This window comes from Molothrus aeneus, chromosome 1 (assembly GCF_037042795.1).
Source record: "Molothrus aeneus isolate 106 chromosome 1, BPBGC_Maene_1.0, whole genome shotgun sequence".
Classification (NCBI taxonomy): Eukaryota; Metazoa; Chordata; class Aves; order Passeriformes; family Icteridae; genus Molothrus; species Molothrus aeneus.
In genome coordinates, this window is record NC_089646.1 from 109082985 (window position 1) to 109106383 (window position 23399).

Genomic DNA, 23399 nt, shown 5'->3' on the forward strand with positions numbered 1-23399 from the left:
TGAGAGTTTAAAGTATTTAAAGTTTTTATTTATTTCAAATAATATTGTTTCTCCATCCATTCCAAGGGTGTATTTTTTAGGATGAACCCCTGGTCTAATGAATCAAGACAATCTCATGCACCCCTTCCTGAGATCCCAGGTAACTTTTACTTCCTCTGCCAAGCTGATCTCACTGAAGTTGTTCTGATGACATCACGAGGAATCATTTTGAATGTGCTGTTTTCTGTAGGACTTCAAGAAAACTGTACCCTTGCCAAAAGCCCAAATGTAATACAGTGAGGAGAACATGCATATAAACACATATGCAAAATGGCAAGAAGAAAAGTAAGCTATTATAATTTGAATTCTTCTACATAATATTGTTGAATTAAAAAAAAACAAAAATTAAAGACACATTCTTCTGCTCAGACAATGATAGAAAGTGCCATTCAAAATATAGCAATACAATACTTTTCCAATTACATAGTTCATACATCAGAACTGAGGAAGAAATTAATTCATTGATTTAGAGAAAAAGAGGAATCTTTGTGGTCTTCTAATCTGATATGAATAGCCAAGATCATGCACAAACTGAACAAAGGGGAGAATCACACCTGGAATCAGAATCATCTTAAAATACTTGATTTATTACAACTTTATTTCTACTCTGCTAAAGCAGAGTATGCTAAAGCATCATACAAATCATTTTCATTGATATCAAAAATATTCAATGCATTTACATTCCCACACATATTCCATTTTCCTGAAAGGCTGAATCCTGCAAAGTCACAAAACAGGAACAGTTTCTGTTTACCTATTCATGGGAGTTATAACCACCCAATAAAGTTAATGGACTAAAATGTTTTTTCTCTGGAGGGAAAGAGGATAATTGCCTACTGACCTGAAAGAGGAGGCAAGTCTTCGGTGACCTCTGGTTGTGCCAGAGCATCCTGCCCTATAAGCCTCTCTCCATGCAGCGATAGCCCTTAATAAGCAGATGCAAAATTTTATGACAGGTTAATACATTGAACTAGACACAACATTGTTAGCACAACCTTTCTGATCCCAGTAAGAGCTCACATAATCACTTATGCATATTTATCTTTACTAAACTATCTGCATCCCAGCTTATGCATAATGACACCTTCCTTACAAACGTATTTCATCGATTTGTTGATGTTTACAATATTAATAGAAGATTACATGTTCTTCAGATTTCCTCTAGTGTAAAATTGTTACTCATTCCTGAGTCAGTTCCTGGAAATTGTATTGTTTTCCAGGACAATTTTCACTGAGTCTTAGTCTCAGATTTTATTGCCAAATTCAAATATCTATGCAAATTGACTGCTTAGCTTACCTACCTCTTGAAAACCCTAGATGTGATAGATATTGATACTTTTCAGTACTATCAAGACATTTCCGTAAAACAGATATAGAAATACCAGAAATAGCAGAGAATAGTAAGAAATCTTATTTCAAAGCAAAGATAGGCAGGACCAGTGTCCCCACAATGTCAACTGTTAAAAGAAAAGAACTAATTTGTTTGAAATAAATATTGATAACTATTTTAGCAAATGGGTTGCTAGTATGGAGAAATAAATTTTCTGTTCTCTATAGATTTCTTGCTCAAATAATTGAGTGAGACTCTTGAATGTTTCAGCTGTACCATTAAAAGGAAATTCAGGAGAAAATATTGAACAGAGCACTGGCAAAAGGAACAGGATTGTCTCCACTTGTTTAGCTTCAATTCTTCAACTTGGTGCCCAGGACAGACCTATTGCCTCTACAAAAATATCATTGTTTTTCTTTGCTAATCCTCTGTGTAGCTATGACAAGGACAGACAGTTGCAATAAATCTTTTGTCTTTTCTTGATTCAGACTAGAGCAGCCTGGATCACAGTTAGTGACTCATAAGTAAATAAAGGTAGAGGCCATCCTTAAAAAAAGATCTCTAAAAGTGATTTTTTTAAATTATGATATTTGGTGCACTATCAAATGATGTATTGTATATAATGTTACACATGTTTTGGTCATGATCAAAATAAATATTTTTTGTAGGCTTGATCATAATGAAGTTAAAACATTGAGCCATCTCTACAGTATTGTGCTTTTGCCTATTCACTGAAATTGGTTTTAATTAGAGCTCGGCATGAGTTCTAATTGGCATGAGCTCTAATTTGGCTCTGCTTCTGAGTGCCAAAATTACACTCACATAGAATCTGCAGTTTGTCAAATATCTCATAAAATCTGTGAAATTGTTTTAGATGCTGTAGTGTGTCATACAAAATAGCTGAGCTTAGGTAGTGTCTTCTCTAAAATGTCTACCAACCAAAAGGTAAACCGGCCTGACAGGTCTCTAGGGTGGGGACTTTTTGTGAATAATTAGCCTTGAGCAATGAAACTCCAGAGCCACACCTGAGCTGAATCTTTGATCTGTCTTTATACAGCTAGAACCAAGTTAGAGAGCTTATGCACTATCTTGATGTTGCAGGTGATAAAATCTTTACTCTTGCATACATACTGCAACAAGTACACTTGTGTGTATATGTATACATGTGTGTGTATATATATGTGTATCATAGACGTACTTATCTATAGAGTAAAAATGGATATTAAGGATTACCATTCAATTGTGTTTCTTCATTGTTCATTCTGGTGTGGCTTAATCACTTTAAGATTTGTTATTTTTTTCCTTTTTTCATGTAAAAGATGAGACTCAGTGACACATTCTGTCTTGATAGCATCAGAACAATATGTACAACAATCAGTGTGCTGACAGAGCAGAATCTTTACCTGACCTATTTAGTAGACACAATTGTCAAAGACTGTAAAATAAAATAAATCAGTCATTTGCAACATGTATAGTTTTGGGGTTTTTTTATGCATAATACCCTTTCTTAATAAAAGTTTTATTAAATAATAGAAAGAGTCAGATTGTTTCATGTATCTAATCTAGCTGCATGAGGTCTTTATTGGACAGTCTACAAGAAGTGTGAACACAATGAACCATTTTGTCCTCCATTTTAATCTTTGATGCATTTGCACCTCTACCTGTGGCTTTGGGCAAATCCCTGAATTTCTCTGTCTGTCTTACACGTGAAGTAAAAAATAATAATAATGAACTAATTGGCCATTTGTTTGCCGTTTTAAAGGTTGTTAGCTACAGTCTTCTCTTGTTTATATTAATGTCATATCCCAAGTGAACGAACTTGTGACTGTGTAATTTAGAAAAATTCAAACACAGATTGTACCCTCCTGCTTAATATTGTACATTTCTTATACCATTAGGTTCTGCAATACACATGGAAACTGCACATGTTGTTTTGAAAACTCTCCAGAATAAAAGACTTTACTTCTTCTACCCTGTGGAGTTATAATCGCTTCTGATTAAAAAAAGTAGTCCTTCAATAAAATCAACATGTATCTGCACAAATGGGCTGTTGAACTTGCTTTAGACACACTCCTAACACAAATATTTAGATTTACTGAACTGCTGTGGTTGATACCAATAAGTAACCATCTCAGTAGTGGACAAATCATTAGGAAAGTACCTGTGATTTCTAAGTCTTTCATAGGTTATGGAGTGTTGACAAAGACTAACTTACACATTCACGGAGAAATTCAAGATGAGGGCACTTTATTTTAATTTTGCTTTCAATATTGACATATTAAAAGAGTAACATAGGTTACATACTCAGACTTTTTATTGAAATTAATCTCATTTAAAGGAAAGTATTTATGTGTTGGATTCATTCAGACTAAAAAATAACCCTTCCTTTCTATATTTTATAGGAGTTTTAATAAAGTAAGTGCTTTACAGGCAGGAAGAAACAGAGTTTTAACAACACTGACTATTTTGTAATGACCGTGTTACAATGCTTCTGATGAAAATACACTAATATTCTTCCTTATAGATAAAACCAGAGTGGCATATACTCCTATTTTCAGGTAAAAATCATGAACGTGTATTTCTCTTCAACAGAGCTTTTATGTGGCTGTAGCCAAAACATGACAACGTTTATTCTCTGATGTCAACAAGACAGTTCCATACTAGATTTAGACGAAATATCTAAAAAGGGATTAGAAGCATAATGCTGCTTTAACACATTAACTTTCACCTTTGTTTAGTAGCTAATTTCTGAATTAATTGTTCTGTCCATTTGTATCTTTAAAAAAAAAAAAAAAACAAAACCAAAAGACACTATTCTGATGACCAAAAATCCCTGATTTTCTGATCCCATTGATTCCCAGACACTCATAGAAGACTTTCCCTACTTTTAAACTTCAAAAAAGCTGTGAATCCTTCTTCTTGCACCCTTTCCTTAGCAATGATGGCTCTACCACACAGACTCTCAGGTTTGGGGTTTGCCAAGGAAAAGTTGAGCCAGGAGGACATCCTGGGTGGGACCCTTGACTTACATTCTCTCATACCTGGGCTTGTTCTTGTGCTCATACTCATGGCTGATTCCCTGAGAAAGTTGAACAAATCTCACATCTAAGTGAGGTTTTAGTCAAAACCTCAAATAGCATTGGTTAGCAATGTTTACAGTGCTGTGGTTTCAACTACAGGCTGAGTAAACAAATATTTAATGGGCAATAAAATTTTTAAGATACTTTAAAAGTAGGGGAATGTGGTTTTGCTTGGCTGCATGCCGTGTCTCATGCTGGGATACCAAGCAAAATGTTCACTATGTGGTTTCTTTTTAAGCCCCATGCAAGATGATTTTGGTAAGCTCTTACAGGGTTAAAATTCACTTAATTTGACATTTTAGTTTGGGACTCCTATTCAAGAAATCTAAAAGTTTTACTAACAGCATTGATGGCAACAGAACAGGAGGACCAGATGATTTTTCCAGTGTATAGCTCAGAGGCAGAATAGTACCCAGTCTTCTCATTAGCTTTATTTCTAATCACACTGCACAGCTCTTCTGTTAGTCCTCTGTGCTGCTGTGGGTGTGTGATGCTTCCCTATATCCCTATCCCTATATCCCTATATCCCTATATCCCTATATCTCAAGGATGGTTTTAAAAGCTGTGACTCCAGCATGATCTTTTCACTGACATACTTAAAGAATCACTTTTCCTTTATGTTGTTCTTTCCCCCATATTTGCACTGTTCTGCCTAACCCCAGCCTACAAGACTCTGTGTTAGTAGGACACATGCTACAGCAAGAATCCTGAACAAAACACAATTCCTGCTTTGTTATGGGTTTGAGAATGATGGTGCCCGTCAGCAAAAATTTGCAGTGGTAAAAGATGAGAAACCTCCATAATCTATAAAGAGCAAGATAACAGGTGTAAGAATTCCTTCTCCCCTCAGATTTCCCACAGTCAGCAAGACTGGGCCCACGTTTGGCTGCTGTAATTCAGTTGGGTGCATTAGCCAACATCCACTTTGGTTGACATTACAGTGCTGGGCTGTGAACTGCCATGCCTGAGGAACTGGTTCACATCCACTTCTGTGTCCCAAACACAAGCAGAAAGGTGGAGCAGGCATACCCAGTGCTATCTTTCTAAAATGTCTCAGCACCCCTTTTTTTTTTCTTTTTAAAATAAGGTCTTGTAATTCTAGAAATGGCCAAAAAAGAGACCACAATAGGAGTGAGAAAATACAGGAAAAGAGATTAAGGTTTCAGGCTTCAATGTAAACGTTGCCTTTTACTCTAAATAAAACAGAACTAGTTAAACAAGTTAAGCTGTTACTTTGTTCCAGCTGTTTTTTCTCTAAGAATGTGAAATAATATTCACTTTAGAAAGGGCAGATTGTACCTCCCCCACTGTGGTTAGCTAGGCCACACTCCATGGCTCCTCCTTACATATTCCCTTTGGTGCAATGCTGTGATCACCTCTATAAATAAGCAGACAGAGCTCATTGCCAGGCTGTGATGATGTCTGCAGATGAAGGCTTCTGACCATTCACAGGAGGCTCAGGTTTCATCTCTGTGTTGGTAAAAGCAAATCAATCTTCCAGCTGACATATTTGTGATGTTTTATTCCTTAGGTGGTTATCACCTTCAGATAGTAAATACAGCATGTTGGTCACCCAAGTCTGTTAAAATTAGAAATATTTTCAACTTTGTTTGAAAATGTGTCTTTTACATATGTCTTTTGTATACTTAAGTTGAACGTACATAGTATATATGTGAAATACATGGGAATAAAATCACAAATAATATTATAAGTAAAATATTTCCTGCCTTGTTAAATACACAACCATCTGAAAAAAAGAATATGCTTCGATTGGTGAGCAGGAATGATTTATTCCAGAAGTATTTAATGCAGTTTCTTTATGAACAGGAAAAATTTCTTCCGGAAATATTTCTCTGCAGTCAGGTGAACAAAAGGTCTTTATTGTTAATACCATTTTATTGGGCTATTTAAGACTGATACATTGATTGTATATTAACACTCCTCCACTCCATTCCTCAGGGTAAAAGCAACCTCCAAGTTTTCACTAGGAAAGCACACAGATCCATGGCCGGCTTAGTCCTAGCCCAGCTGAGGTGCCAGAGCAGGGCTCAAGGTGTATTAGCTGCTGTGTCACCCGATTGCTTAGTGTTGCTTAGTGCTAGGAGAAAAAAAGTTCTACATTGCATGTGCAGAGAGCTAGAAACTCGGGAGAGAGGGCTAGGAAAAATCAGAGAACACTCAGCAAAACACAGAGTCTTATCAGTACACTACCAGTTTCTGTAAAGTTAATGTTCTCAGAAATAATAAGCAATTTAGTTATTTTTTAAAGAATTAGTAATATAGATAGCAGAATGATTGAATCCCTCAGCCAGCAAACAAAAATTCAATGTTTCTACAAATGCAAAGATTATGATTCTTCAACTTTTTAATTGTGCTTTGGATTGTGCATGTAGTTCACAAGTGTGGATTTTTTTCTCAATATAACTGATGTGGAAGCCCATCAAATTCTCTGTGCTTTTCTTGAAAGCAGTTGGAATGTGTCTCAAATTGGCCATAAAAACATATGAAGAAATGTTTTATACTCTTTCTGTCACTAAATAGATAATGGATGTAAAAACGATCTCACAGTTTCAGTCCTTTGTGTAGCATTCTCACTACTTCATATGCTTTTTTATGGCATAGTCAATACTAACATTAATCATTGAGAGTATGTGTTTTTTTCTTTAGTACATAGAATAATTTTAATACAATTTTTTGTTGTATTAGAGATTAGAGGTCAAAGTTTTTTTACATAAGTTTGTATGCAATCAATTAAGCTTGCATTTCCTGCAGGAAATCTGACAGTTTCTTTTATGTTTAGTAATTGCAGTCTTCCAGTTATTCAAAAGATAAACATGCCTGTCAAAAATTGATTTTAGTGTTCGTCTGGTTACAGTCCAGTGGTATTTCAGTCCTTATCTGTTGTTTGACTATTCTTTATTAGCCTTTAGGAACAGTTGTTTCCCAACTGAGTTTCCTGAGACTGTTCTGAGGCTCAAGGTGCTGTCTTTTAGTTCCAATCATGTTGTTAAACAGAAGATTTTTTTTTCTCCAAGTGTGACAGCACATTCACTACAAACTGAAGCCAAAAATGGTTGGTGGCACAAACACGATCAAAGAAGAAGTCTCTCAGGGGGTGACTAAGTATAGAATAGAATAGAATAGAATAGAATAGAATAGAATAGAATAGAATAGAATAGAATAGTTCAGTTGGAAGAGACCTACAATGATTATCCAGTCCAGCTGCCTGACCACTTCAAGGCTGACCAAAAGATAAAGTGTGCTGTTAGTGTCATTGTCCAAAAATCTCTAAAACACTGTCATGTTTGGGACGTCAACCACCTCCCTAGAAAGCCTATTCCAGTGTTTGACCACCCTCTCAGTAAAGAAATGCTTCCTGAGTTCCAGTCTGAACCTTCCCTGGTGCAGCTTTGAAGCTTAAAGATTATGAATTCTTTAAGTATTGTATTATATGTTTAAGGTTTCATTTAATTATGGTCAACAAAGATAGTTTATCTAAGAAATTACTCTTAGGAAATAGTTAATTACATGTAAGATTTTGGTAACATATTTTATATGAACAATACTGGCTATTTTTGACCTCATTTTTAGTATAAATACTCAGAAAGATGCATAATGAACAATTCTGAGCCAACCAGCAGCACTGTTCTGCACACCTACTTTATAATCATGATCATGCTGTGTGTCATTTGTCATAGTAGTCTTTCAGGCAAGGAATGCTTTAAAGAATAAAAAGGAAGTTGTCTCCATAAAAATTCAACTCTGTTTGCAGCACTTGAAAATATTTTGATTGACACAAAAGACCTGTAGAATAAAGAACTGTAGATTAGGTAGTCATTTTTTCCTGTGGAAAGTGTGCAGAAAATAATTGCAGTCATAGACATTTGTAATATGAAGTATATAATTGCTACTTCTCATTTTATAAATGACTCTACAAGGAAAGACAGAGGAGAGAGTAAAGGAATAGCGAATAACAACTTAATGGCACTTTCAGCGAACAACTGTAAGCACAGTGGGCCTTGTTTCCTAATTGTTTGCTCCTTTTTTCATCTGCATAATACTGTTGATCTTTTTGAAACAGGTCTTGATAACACTGATAATAATGATGTGAACTGAGAAACAAGCCTACTCACTATCCTTTAAAAACATTAATATGCATGATGGAAAACACTGAATTGCATGCCAGTTAAGTAGAAAGTAACTTGTCAAGACTATTTTTTGTGTGTTTTCTTGGACTCTATTATTCAGTCAAACTTAAGCAACAGGCAGTATTTTGTTCTATATTTAAACTCTGCATACCATAAGCTTCTGCAAAATCTCTGAAGTTCTCCAAAGCTTGCTGATACATTACTTTGCTATTTACCATATTTACACCATATCAAAGCACATGAAACCTGAAGAAGACAACTTTTCTTTTCCACTGCTTATGTTTTCCTTGTGTGTATAGCACTTTCATATAACCATTCCCCCTAAGATCATACAAAATCCAATTTAGATATGAAACACTTGATTGTCCTTTGTGCAGTTAAATAAAGTCCAGGAGGAATGATTTATTGATAAAATCTACCTCCAGGCACTTTGCTGACCCTTATTTTTTTCTTCAAAAATCCAAATCAAAACAATATTATGTTTAAACAGTAAATGTATTCCACCTTCAGAAAACTATAAGGACTGAAAACATTTTTTCCTCTTCCTTTTCTTTCCTTTTTTTTTTTTTTATGATGTTCAGAAGCATTGCACTTCTAAACAAGGTTAATAGGTACTGAAAAGAGCAAGGAATGCTCTGATCCCTATGTAGTGGAATGCTATGAAACCCAAGCTGCAACATGCATACTGTTGTACAAATGCTAGCAGCAATTTATTAACATGATTTCCACACACTCAGGTACTCCTACATCCAACTCACATCAACAGATGCAAACACAAAATACACATTGAAGTTTACTACTAGAAAATTTCTATCTATGGAAACAATTTTTTTTGTGCATCACACCAGTAAGTGTGGCTTTAATATTATTCAGCAATACATGTAGTTTTAAAATTTTGATAAAGGTAATAATTTTACCCAAGTTATGTAAAAAAATATTCTGCTTTTGCATAAAAAATACTTAGTTTTACAAATAAGAGATAGACAATGGCTATATAAGCAACAAAAATGCAGAATAAGTTCTAATTTTTTGAGGATCACAAGCTAAATTGCATCCAAGTCTTTCAACTACTGAAGAAAAACAGCCTGTAGGAACAACAAAATTATCATTATCCTGGTATCTGTATATATATATATATATATATATATATGTATATATATATACAGATATACAGAAGCACTGTTTGTAAGACATAGAACCCAACTTTCTGACTGCCTAATCTCAGAAAAGACTGTGAGATGTTTGTAAGATGCCTACACAAGAGATACAAGATTGATCAAAGGCCTGGGAAACTTGGCCTGTGATAACAGCTTGACAGAACTTGTGTTGCTTTTTCCAAAGAGGAGACTTGGAGGAAGAATCATAACTTGCTCAAAACTTCTGCACGAAGAGTGGAACAGGAGGAAGGTAACTTCAGGACAAGTGAAACTGTGAGTGCATCTGTCAAAGTGTCTCTATCCAAAGGCAAAGTGGTCTGAGACAAAACAGAGAAAGATCTTTTTTTATGATATTTGTATCCTCCAGGCCCTCAACATGGGCAATACACTTGTCCAGCTTTCTTTCCCTACCCTCACTTTCCCGGACCATCCCTCCCATCCCTCCCTAACTGCCAGAAAGGTGGAGATCTCCAAGGTCACCACTGGCCACACTTGACATGGTAACAGCTTCCTACTTCTAGTCACTTTTCCTGGCCTTGTGCTTTGCTCAGCCAGGCAACAAAATTATCTCTTGGTTTTGGAGAAGAAAAAATTTGCACAAAATATTTCTTCCTATTAGAAGATACAAAAACGAAATGGTTATTTTTCCACAGGTTTTACAGCTGGTTGGATTCCTCTGCCATTTCCATCTTCACTCACACTGTTTTTCTTAAATTCAATCACTAAAAAGAGTAAAAACAATGCTGTTACACCTGAGGTGCAGTACTAATACAACAGAAGTTGCAGTCAAATGAAGGAAAAGGCAATATTTGAAAACTTACACTGTAACACATTTGTTTCAGATTCAGAAGGGGAAATATTTGAAGGTGAGGCTGCATTTGTCTATTTACACCATTAAGACTCTTCCCTTTCAGTTGGTAACTGTCCTGTATCTGTCTCAGGTTTCTCTCAAGATGAAGCAGTTGATGCCTGATAACATCCTCCCTTTCTTTTCAGTATCCAGGAAAATTCCTACTGAATTCCTACAGGAAAAATATCTCTCTGACTTAAACATTAAGTTAAATTGGGCTTTCTTGGGTTTGTGGTGTAGTCTTGGACAAGACATAAACCCTCTGTGCCATAATTAATTTAACTGCAGGCTGCCTCTCAATACTCTAACCAGCCAAGTCATTAGCACATTTGGAGTGTGCAGTTCTTTTATGCAGCATTTCAAGCAATTCAAAGCAAAGCCTTATTTTAGGTAACTATATATTATAAATTACTATATACTATATACTATACTAGTATTTATGTGTTATATAATTATAAAGCTGTGATCATCAGATGTTAGAAGGAGATAAGATCTGTAGGGTATACAAATATATTCCAGAGCAGTTGAGGTTTTTTACTATATTATCTGGAAAATGGAAGCTATATGATAGGGACTGACTAAAAAACAGTAATAATAATTTTCATTGTGTTCACATTTTTTCCTCTATAATAATTTCAAACTTTATCATACATGAATGCCATAGTACTGCTTTACATTAAATTTTTAAAAACTGAAAGTAAGGAAGGATTAATTTCTTTTGATAAAGTTAAAAATACCTTTCATAAGCTAAAAGCCTTTTTTTTCTGACATACACTAAGTTTCAGATAGGGAAGTTCCAATTTCTAAGATATATAGAAAAAAAAGTAATTATATATTTATATATGTATATATATGTACAATTTTTATTTCAGCTAAAAGACAATTTAAGGTACTGGGAAAGAATTGGGACAATACTTGCTTATGAATCCAAGTTGAAACTATATCCTGTAAAGATCGTATTAATCAATTAGCATAAGGCTTGATGACCAAAAAGTATCTAATTATTTTTACAGTGTGGTCCAGGTCTGTTTTATTAGGAGGATGGAAGAAAATTAGTTAAGGAAATACTTAATTCTTGTTCCCAGGCACCAAAGGTAAATATCATAACCAATCCCTCAAATTTAGGTAATGTGGGGAATTGTCTGAGACTCATCTGACTAAATTAATATTTACTATAGCAATACAAACGTATGAGCTCGGGCTCTTTTATTGTCAGCAGGGATCTGGCCAACAATGGATGGATATGTCTCATCCTAAACTCAGTCCCTACATTTGGTCAGATTAATATTTCAGCATGTGGCATTGATTGTATTTATTCTACTTTGACCAACTACAGGTGGTGTCTAGGTGACCCTGGGTTACCTGTGTGACTAGCTCAGATGTAGACATCTACCCCTCAGACATCAAAAGTTACACAAATATTGGTCTTTTGATACTGTGAGCAGGATTTTTTGGGACAAATCTTTGCTCTTAATAACTCAAAACAAGGAATGAAATCAGCATAATTTACATTCTATCAAAGTCTACTAATTATGGGGCTACTATAGTTACTATTCTGATGTAAATGACCTTTAAAAAAATTTTTGAAGGATCCCCTTTTCATTCCCCATTTGAAAAGCTCTAATAGTACAAAAGGATGGAAAAAATGTGTTTTGTGCATTTCAGTTCCATACCATTTCTTCATTCCAGTGTGTGCCTCCAAGGCATAATTGAACATCTAACCCTTTTGATCCATCTGGTAGAATATATACACAGAGTGGGACTAATTTAAAAGGGGTTTTGATTGACTGTAATTTACACATTCATATAGCTTTTTGCTGTCTGCTTTACATGGCACACCCTTACCCACTCCCTTGGCACCCTAATTAAACCAGCCTTAGATTGTCCTAGAATTTCCTACCCTTAGACAACAAAGGATAAATTCAGAGATGGACTATCAGATGAACAGGGGATATAAGGTGGTTTACATTCCTGGCAAATTATCTAAACTGAGATTACCACCAGAATTATTTCATTTTACAGCTGCAGTTACCTTAAACTTACACAAAATTTAATTCCTGAAGGTGGCAGCATCCTGGCTAAACCTATATACAGCTTCTATACATCTTCAATGCATGAAAAACCCTAGAACATGACCATGAAATTATAACTGTTAGTTTAGTAGTAGTGCCACATATGACCTTTTAACACATATAACTGGGAGTATGCTCTGTGATAGCAGTTTGTTCAAGTATTTCCCATGTTTTTCTCCTGAGTTGTAAAACTTAAAAAGAAAATTTTTTTCCCTTGGATGTCTTTCAGCATTTCATACTACTGGCCTTCATCACTACTGTAAGCATTGCATACAAGAAATTATGGATTTGGAATATTTTTGCCTGATTCTTTGCTTTGCAAAGGTTACACAGGCACTGTAAAAGGAGCCACAACACAGAAGTTTTGTCTTCTATGCACACTTTAAAACTCTCTTCACAATGTGAAATGAACACTATAGGGAGTCTTTATTTGTCTGCAAGGGGCTTTGGTTATTTTTTACTGAATTTTTTCCTCCACTTTGTTCCTTGTAGTTACCACCTATGCCTGTGTAGACTGACTGGTTACAGAAAAAGAAGGGACAAGGGTTTCATCCACCCATGTCCCTATACATACAGAGGCATGAATCAACCATTTTTATATAAGGAAATTTTTTAATTTTTTTTTAATTGTTAAAAAATTTTTAAAACTGTCTTTAGTAACAAATACTTGAGATCATACTGAAATCAGGGGGGAAAGGTTCCATTAAGCTTAAAGATCCTGGGAAACCTTTTCTTTGGCTAGATTCATATCAGAAAAAGCAGAGAAGAGTTACAGGTTGCTGTTGCAAAGACCACAAAGACCCTGGGACAGCCGGAGGGAATTTCACTCTGTCCCTAGAAGAAGACAAGCTCTACTTCATCCCCATCTACTCAGAAAAATACAAGCTTTTCAAAGAGGGTGAGTCCAGCCTTTCACACTTGGATAAGCAGGGCAAACCACCCCATGCAGGATGGCATTGCTATGGCAAGGTAAAGCAATATGTGGGCACATTCCCTTGTGCTTCCTCCTGGAAGAATTTACATCATTCCTTAGTAACGGCTACACCTAAACATTGCAAACTACTCTCTAGTTCTTCTTGGCCATTTTCTGGTATGCAAAGCATATTTTCCAGTCTGACAGGACCTTCTCCCTGATGTAGCACAGGCTTTTGATTGTCAGGTTCCTGGAGCAGAAACCTTCAGACCAGTGTTTTGTATTTGGGTTTCTGCTCCAGGAACCCAACAGCTGAAGAAAGTGTCCTGAATTCCCTGTACCTCTCCCAGTGTGCTGCTCCATCAGAGGCACCCAGCAGCTGTCCAGCTCCATAATGCACATACTATTTAATGAGGAAAAAAAACACTTAGGAGAAAGTATCTTAAAAAATGTTGAAATAATATGAATAACACTTAGCTTACCTGCTTTTTTTCCACACCAAAATCCTTTTGAGGGTTTGTCTCTGTCTTGCTCAGTCTTACATCTCTCAGTGATGAGATGGGCAAAATGCCTTTTTGGTCATGTCAGAATGGAGATTCACCACATTTTCAGCTTCTCCATCTTCTTACATTTCCCAAACCTGACCAAACTAGTCTAAGCTAGTCCTACAGGGCAATACTTCAAAAGGCATTTTTACTGCTTTAGTATTGCAATTTACCTTCATTATTTTTAGTTCCTACCACAAACATTCTTTGTGTTAACAGATAAGTCAGAAAGACTTTAACCACCAGTAAAAATGTGCATATAACCTCAGTAAAGTCAGGACAGTTGCTATTGAATGTGCTCTGCTCCTATGACACCTGCAATACTAGCACAGATGAATTGACACCAGTGCTCGTGGCCTGATGATTTGTGCTGGGAAGTTTCTGATGCAGGATTTCACTCAAAAAAATTTTTTATCAGTTCTCTCTGGCAAAAATGCTGCTGTCAGAAATACACTGCATTACCCCTGGCCCCAGCCAAGGTAGAATTCTGCCAAGGCAGAATTAGCTCATCCCTCGTGCAGTTGTACGACTGTCAGTATTATACCTGTGGTTTAGTGTTCACCTTGGCCACTTTGCCCTCCAGATGTGCTTGGAGACTGAGATGTGAAGACAACATGTCAGAATGTGTAGCAAAGAAAACTGGAGTAGCTGAGAGGCATTACCTCAACTGATGGCAAGTGTTACTGACCTGCCATTCTTAGTAATCATCTGGATAGAAATCATTATTTCAAGGAGAAAATAGCATATATAACAAAGAGCAAAATTAAACTGAGTGGAAATGAGGCCTGTGATTTCCTTCTGTTTCTGAAATAAGCTGAGACTTGTAGAAGAGCCCTGAGTGTAGCAGGGATTATAAACTGGGCTGTGCCCAGACACAGCAGAGTCGATCGCTAGAACAAAATTCTTCCTCTGCACCGTTCTTCAGGGGCAGCTTGTCTGTGTCCCGCCTCTGTGTTCACTCATGTCTAGTGACTGTCACACAAAGAAGGGGGGAGGCCCAGCTCTTTGCTTCTCCTTCCACTCCTTTCTCACTAAAAAGCAATACTTTCAGAAGTCTGTTTTCTCTCTACCTTGAGCTTTCACCGAGACTATGGGTAGATAAGCCACAGATACTTTACGGACCGTTCAGATTTAGCTGAGTGATATGAAAGTTTGTCCAGTTTGTTGTGTAAAAGCCTTTCCAAAAATTGATTTAAATCTTTGTATTTTTGAATTAATTTAAAGTTTTGCCCATTTCACATGCCAGGTAAAACTCTGACACTGTGCATAATAGGTCTGGGGTGGAGTTAGATTTCTTCATGGTGGCTGGTGTGGGTCAGTGTTTTGGATTTGTGCTCATCATATTTTGATGAGAAGAAGTTAATCTGATTTACTGGGAAAAAAATCAACACAATTGCACAGTGAAACTTTTCTAGCATTCACAGGTTAAAATATGCCCATGACTGTTTTAAAAATGGTAAAGAGAAATGTACATGATCTCTTAGTTACAAATAGAAACCTTTACCTTTACACTGGATTGCTGCATCTACAAAAAATATTCACAATATTTTTCTGACAATGTGAAAGCAGCTGGAATTTATTACTGAGGTTTTTTTTCCCTGTTAAAATTATAAACGACACCTTATAAGAAAAGAGACTACAAATACAATGCAATCTTCACATTAAAAAAAATGATGCAGGTGCTTGTGCTTGATGATCTAATACAGATAAACAGATATTATGCATTTGTAAATATTTCCTTTTATTGATTTGGAAGTAACAAAGTGTACTGCATACATATTTCTGTGTTTAAAAGCATGTCTGTTCTTCTACTATTATGACTTAGTGAAAACCTCCATAGGAAATGCTTCAGTTGTATCTGAATCTCCAGTATTAAATAGATATTAGGCTTTCATGGGAACTGAAAGCTTCAGAAAATGGCTTTTAAATCGGGATGACTTGACTTGGGAGTTTACACTGGCTGCCATCCAAGCAGAAATATCCAAAAGAGCAAATTACATGTCCACACCCAGTTAGAAAGTCTTCAGGTATTAAGTTGTTTGTTAAGTAGAGTCATTGCGTTAGTAATTTTAGCCGTGTTTGTTCTTTGTGGAAGGCAACAGGCTCTTCCAGATAGTTTCAAAACACGGCAGGGCAAAACTTGATCTTATTAAAACTAAGTTTCTACATGAACTGTTGTTTCTCACTTCACAGGCTTCCTCTGCTCATCTCAGCCAAACTTACTGCTAGAGTATCTTGCTCTGTAAAATATTTTTTTCACAAGCATTTGTTTCAGAAACTGCCTTAAAAGTCTTTGCTTTAGGGAAAACAAGCAAAATCACAAATTTCACAACAGACTCATTTGTTTGTATTTTTAGCCTTGTTATTTTATGGAAGAAAAACTGTGCCTCTCTCTTGCAGAAAAGTCCTGCTACTTTTTTTTTAATTTAAAAGTAAGAGGTTGATAAACCTGATAAATGCTTTTTAAACTTGCTTAGATTTCTAAATAGAATGTACTACTTAAAGCTGTAGCTCAGTTCTTATCAATGAATACCTTATTATAGAAGTATGCTAAGAATTATTTTCTGAATATGTTTGTCTTCAGAAAACAAGGGTGACTTAATGACTACACTAATAAAAATTTGTTTCACTTGGCCTTTTGCTGTTGTACTCGGAAATTTCTCTTGGAACTGTCATCTTTCCTCTGCATCAGCAATGAAACTTCCCAGCTAGTTTCAGTGAAGGGCAAGACTTATTCTAACTCACAGAGGAGCAACTGGAGGTAGAGTTCAGTTCAAAGGCTGATATATATATGCAACCTACAAGCCTAACTTGTTCCTCTGGGTGCATGGCATTCCTGGCAGGAGGAGGAAAGGTGGGATTGTGTTTTGTAGAGGGAAACAGTGCTTTAACTCTTACTGTATGAAACCACAACGCAACCCAAAGGAAGTCTGCTGTGCAGTGCCTGGTGAAGATAACCTTCCCAACAGAGGACTCCAGTGCAATGCCATGCCCTCAGTCACCTGTGTATCTGCAGGGTGTCTGCAGACTACTGACATAACCTTGTGAGAGATGGAGCTGTGGCAACCAGACATGCAGGAATTGCAGGCACAACTCTTTCAAACTTCCTCTGCCTTGCATACTGCTGCAGAATTGCCGTGCAGGCTCCTTTCGCCTCACCAAGGAGCTCAGCTGTCCCTCAGGCTCAGTGACTACTGCTGACACCAGCCAGGGCGGTTTGAATTATGCCAGCTCTCAGGGGTGATTCATCCTTCTCTTGTCCATGTCTCAAAGCATGCTCAAAATCAGCATATTTCAACTCACATACAGTTTCTGAGCCAGAAAACTTTCAGCTACCATTGCTCTGGCTCTTATGGGTAATTTCCAAGTTTAAGAGACATGAATGCCTCCTTGTTGGCTGAATTTGTAATCTTCAAATGACAGGATAGGTTTTCTTTTGCCTTCTCAGACCTCTGTGGAATTTATTGTAAATTCAGCTGCAGCGCAGACACCAGAGCTTGTTTTGCAAGATATGCAGAAGAGGGCTGGTAGCATAACTAAACCCAGCATAAGCCTTGAGGCTTCTTTCCAGCCAGCTGCCAAAGCTTTGAAACTATCGTGTGTTCAAGGCACTGAAAGGACCATGGAGCATGAGCCTGATGGAATGCATGGTATTCATTTATCTCTGGAAGTTTACATGTCCTGCTTGATGAATTAGAGCTATAAAGTGATGAAGTGATGAAGTGAAAGACGAAAGAAGCTGCAAAGGAGTAAGAGTTACAGCAGTTATAAAAACTGCTTGAAAACTTGTGTTCACCAAGCAAAACTTTTGATTGAAAATACTTTAAGGGATGAACAAGTGATCTTGTACCTGACCAGACTGCACCCTGATGGTGCTTGACTCCAGTATGATTTCTAACAACTGCTCTGGAAAAGGACAATATTTCCCTTTTAATGGATAGTGTGAGCTCTGAAGTTGCATCATGAGTAGATGTCTGACCCTGTGTCATAGAGGAAGGTAATAGGAAAGGGAATGAGCCAGAAGTACTCCCTAACCACAGAATATTCTGCTTTTTTAGTCATCAGCTGTAGCTCTGTGCTAAGTGTCCACGACAAGGCAACCAATTTGCAGCTAATGCTGTCTGTAGACAGCCTATACTGCAAAGGTCTTAAGAGTTAAGAGTGGTTTATTCATTTGTGTATTTGCCAATTTAATTTAACGAAAATAGCAGTCTGATGCTGCAAGGTGACTGCAAAAGCTGCTGAAGAATTCCTTTAAGCACCCACAAAACAAGGTTTAGAAGTAGATCTGCCATGCAGCCCACTTAAGTCATACAACACTGTTTCCGTGGTCACACCATGTGGAAAAACTTCTACAAGCTGAGAAATACATGTACAGTGAATTTCTTGAGAGGGATGGAAAGCCAGCTCACTGTAGGTCTCCAGCTGATGCTCTGTCTTGCTGAATGTCATCACCCTGTGATCCCTCTGTAGTCACTGGGAGGAGATAAGCATCTCCAGTAAGTAATTGAGAATTTGGACGCTCTGATTCATTATCTGCAGGAGACTTCCTCTCCAGTGGCTGCCCAGGGAGGCAGTGATCCTATTTGCTTTACCCAAGTTAAGTGTTTAAACTTAAATATGCTAAAGAGTTCTTTAGACTAGCCAGGGAAATCCCAATGCCTTCTTCCATCTTCATTTCCTTTTCTGTCCTGGAAAGCAAGTTACACAGAATTTGTATTTAAAATATGTGCATTCCTTTCTGCAAATGAGAAAAGTGTATCTAGACTGCCCCAATATCTTTTTCTCACAGAAATAATCAGGTTTATTTTACTTTTTTTTATCCCCAACTGCACTAAGACTTTATCCAAATAATTTTAGTTATGGTTTGGGCTTACTCAGCTCCATTCCTCCTTAGAGGAAATTAAATTTTATGCTCCTACAGCTGGATGGATTTAGTTTGGGGGGTAGAAGGAGACAAATAAAAACCTACTCCTCCTCAGATATGCATATTGCCTTTCTGGTTACCTCCTTCAGGGAGAAGTAGCTTCTCTGAGGGATCAGCTTTCAGTGAAAGGTTGATTGCATGAGGAAAGGAGAAGGGTGAGCAAAGCACACTGTGGCCTGGTGTTCAAGGGATTTATTGTGAGTTGGAAGGGAATAGCATAGGAGTGTTTGGATGCCAAGTCCGACATGCCCTCATCAATCACTCTTTGTCACTTACATCGATAACAAGTTACAAAGAGTTTTTGAATGACTGTTGACCACCTCTTTTGCTTCTCTCCTCTCAAAGTCTGTGGTTGGTAGGATGTAATCGGCCATCTATGTATTTAAATCTAATTGCATATTTTAGATGCAAAGAGGAGGAAAACTGGGAGCTCTTGATTAAAAGATGGAGATGGCTTTAGCAAACAGACACTGAGGAAAATGACTTGCAGCTCATGACTTCCAGGAGGAACAGCAAGTTGTGCCTGTTGCTGGTGTTACAACTTGTGACTGGGGGCAGAAAGGTCCATAAATATTTTCATGGGCCATAATTATGTACATGAGTAGAAAATTTGGTCATTAGAGGACTCTCTAACTTCAGTAAACTAAGCAAGAATCCAAAGCTGAAATTTGTGTACCAGAAAAACACAAGCTGTAAATGCAGTACCAATTTTCAGATGGAAGTAAAATAAACATTAAACAAATAACCATGGGGAGCAATGGAATATCCAGCATGCAAAAGCCCTGCGTCAGGACCAGATATATTCTGAATTATGTACTTTGTTTCTAATGCATGACAAGTAAAATTATTGTAATGATCCCCTCTAGCCTTAAAACTATGAACTGCTTCCTCTGGTGCAGCAACCTCACTCAGCAGGCTGACAGGAGAAGAAGTTTATTGCACCAGCCACTGCTCTTAAAACCACACCCCAAAGGAAAGGTGCTTGCGAGGAAATTGGTGCGGTAGGTTAATGAAAGGCAACAGTGACCAGCACAGAGAGAGGATTCATTCATCCTGCTCTCTGAACAACCACAGCTTGCGCCAGCTGGGGCAGGACAACCAAGAGAAGCATCTCAAAAATCACAGCTGAGAGTGAAAACTGAAATTCAAGACCGTTCTTCCACTAGTGTTGGTGTTCCAGCTCTCTAGTTTTGCATTCTGTGTCTGTGCAGAGACTCTATCCAAGTGCCATCTTTCATGAAGATGGTGCCTTTCTTCCCTAGGAAAAAGTTTCAAGTGCAAACTCAGCTTCCAGCACCCACCACAAAGATTCCTCAAATTTTCCTTCCTCCTACTCAAAAACTGGTTGAGCATGAACTGTGTACTTTTCTGAAATAAGAAACAAAATCACGTGATGAAGAAAAATATGAAGGTTTTGATTACCTTTCTTAAAACCATTTAAACTTTACAGTAAAATGTTATTTTTTTCCATAAAATGAGAAAATCCAAGATTGAGCCAAGAGTTATAAATGCATCAGATAAGATTTTCTAGCCATTTCTGGTGATCAACAGCAAAGAACAGCCAAGGTAGTGCTCATAGTGGAAGCTGGCAGGTTTGGTAGAATTTCTTTTTGAATTATTGGCCTTTTATTCAAGATAAATCATGACTGAATTTTAAGAGGATTCTTAGAAACATTGTTCCCCCTTCTAATCTATGGATTTGGTATAAGTGGCTGTGTCTATTAAAAAAATGACAGTCTGCTTTTTGCTTACTTAGCAATTTCCTTACCAAACTACCAACTGCGTCACTGTCTTTCTCAGCTGCTTCCTAAATCCAGTTGGACCAGTACAGTGAGGCTGACTTACTACCCTTCTTTTAGCTTTTTTGATAGCTGTTAAGAAGAAGACTATGAATTTATTTTAGACGACCATGTGTTTCACACAGAGGGAGCCAATAACATGCATTATATACAAAGTTCTCCTATAAGCACCTGGTCCCATAATCCAATATATTCAGCATTGCTTTATTCTGACAGGGTTTTTATATAGATTCTTTACATTTCTGGTTTTGTTTGCTGTTCCTTTCAAGTCTCAGCAATTTCAAATCCTTTCAAATATCTGAGCAATTGCTTGGAGGGGAAAAAAACCCAAATATTTCTTTTAAAGAAAGATTCTATTGCACACAACGCAAAATATTCATGTTTCCTGGGCCAGAAGTTAGACTCAATGATTCTTGTGGAGCTCTGAAGGTGATTTTATGATTTCCCACTATTATTACCATTATTAACAATATTGCTACTATTATAAAACAATTATACAACACTGATTTTATGAACGTGACTAAACCCAAATTCTCTTTCAGAAAGAATTAAAAACAGGAATTAGAGATGCGCATATGCCTTCAGGCTATGATCTTATTGGCATGCTGGAGACCAGAGGTGTGGTGGGATGGCTCCTATGACTGGAGTGTTGGAGGGGAAGGGAAACATGCAGGTGCTTTAGAAAGGACAAGTAGGAAAGACAAGGAGGTGGTGTTGCACTCTAAGTCAGTGACCAGTTGGAGTGCATGGAGCTCTCCTTGGGGACGGATGAAGAACCAACCAAAAGCTTAATGGTCTGGATTAGAACAAGGGCAGGGATAGGTGGTTTTGTAGTAGGGGTCTGCTACAGACCATGAGGACCAGGAAGATTGGAAGATGAGACTCTCTATGGACAGATAGGGCAGCCTCACATTCACAATCCTTGGTGCTCATGGGGGGACCTCCGCTGCCAGGATATTTATTGGAGGGACCACACAGCAATTCAGGAGGTTCCTGGAATGGCTCCAATAGAGAATTTCTTCTCCAGGTGACAGAGGAGCCAACAAAAAGAGGTGCTGTGCTGTACCTTGTTCTACAAACAGGGAGGGGCTTGCAGGGAATGTGAAGCTCTGGGGCAGCCATGAATTGGTGGCATTTGAGATCCTCATAGCAGTGAGGAGGGTCCACAGCAAGTTCCCTACCTTGGCCTTCAGGCAGATTTTGGCCTCTTCAGTCATCTGCTTCATAGAGTGCCAGAGAATAAAGTGCTGGAGGGAAGAGAGGCTCCAGAACAATGGTTAATATTCAAGGATAACCTCCTCCAAGCTCAGGAATGATGCATCCCAGTGAAAAGAAAGTCAGGCAAGAGCACCAGAAGGCCTGTGTGGATGGACAAGGAGCTCCTGGACCACTCAAACATAAAAAGGAATGTGGGTTGACGCAAGGAGGGGTAGTCTGGGAGGAATACAGAGAAATTGTCCCAGCAGCCAGAGATGAAGTTAGGAAAGCTAAATCCCTGAGAGAATTAAATCTGGCCAGGGACATAAAGGGCAACAAGAAAACCTTCTGAGGGTCAGTCAGTGACAAAAGAAAGAAGAGGAAAAATGTGGGTCCTCCCAAGAAGGAAATGAGAGATCTGGTTACCTGAGATATGAAGAAGACAAGTGTACTCAAGGACTTTGGTTTAAATCTTCATCAGCAAGTGCTCCATCCACACCACCCAAGGTACTGAAAGTAAAGGCAGGAACTGAGAAAATTAAGAGCTGCCAGCTGTAGGAGAAGATCAGGTTCAAGAACTAAGGAACCTGAAGGTGCAGAAATCCATAGGACTTGATGAGATACATCCTCAAATCCTGAGGGAATTGGACAAGGAAGTGGCTAAGTCACTATCCACCATATTTGAGAGGTTCTGGCAGTCCAGTGAAGTTGTCATTTATGGGAAAAAGGAAAATATAACCCAAATTTTTAAAGAGGTAAACAAGAAAGACCGAAGGAACTACAGGTCAGTCAATCTTACTTCAGTGCCCAGCAAGACCATGGACCAGATGCTCCTGGAAATTGTGATGAGGGAAATGAAAAATAAGAAGATGATTGATAACAGTCACTGTGGCTTCACTAAGGGTATATCATGCTTGACAAATCTAATGGCCTTCTACATCACTGTTACAAAGTTGGTGGATAAAGGAAGAGCAAATGATGTCATCCACCTGGGCCTGTGCAAAGCATTTGACACTGTCTGGCACAACATCCTTGTCTCTAAACTGGAGAGACAGGAATTTCATGGATGGTCAGTTGGTCAATAATGAATTGGCTGAATGGTCACAAATGAAAAAATTGTGATGAGCTGTGGCTTGATGTCTGCATGGAGACCGCTGATGAGTGGCATTACTCAGAGTTGATACTGGGAATGGCACTGTTTGACATCTTTGTCATTCTCACAGGCACTGGAAACAAGTGCAGCCTCAGCAAGTTTGCTGCTGACACCAAGCTGGGCGGTGCAGTCAACAAAGGGAAGGGATGCCATCCAGAGGGGCATGGACAGGCTTGAGAGGTGGACCCA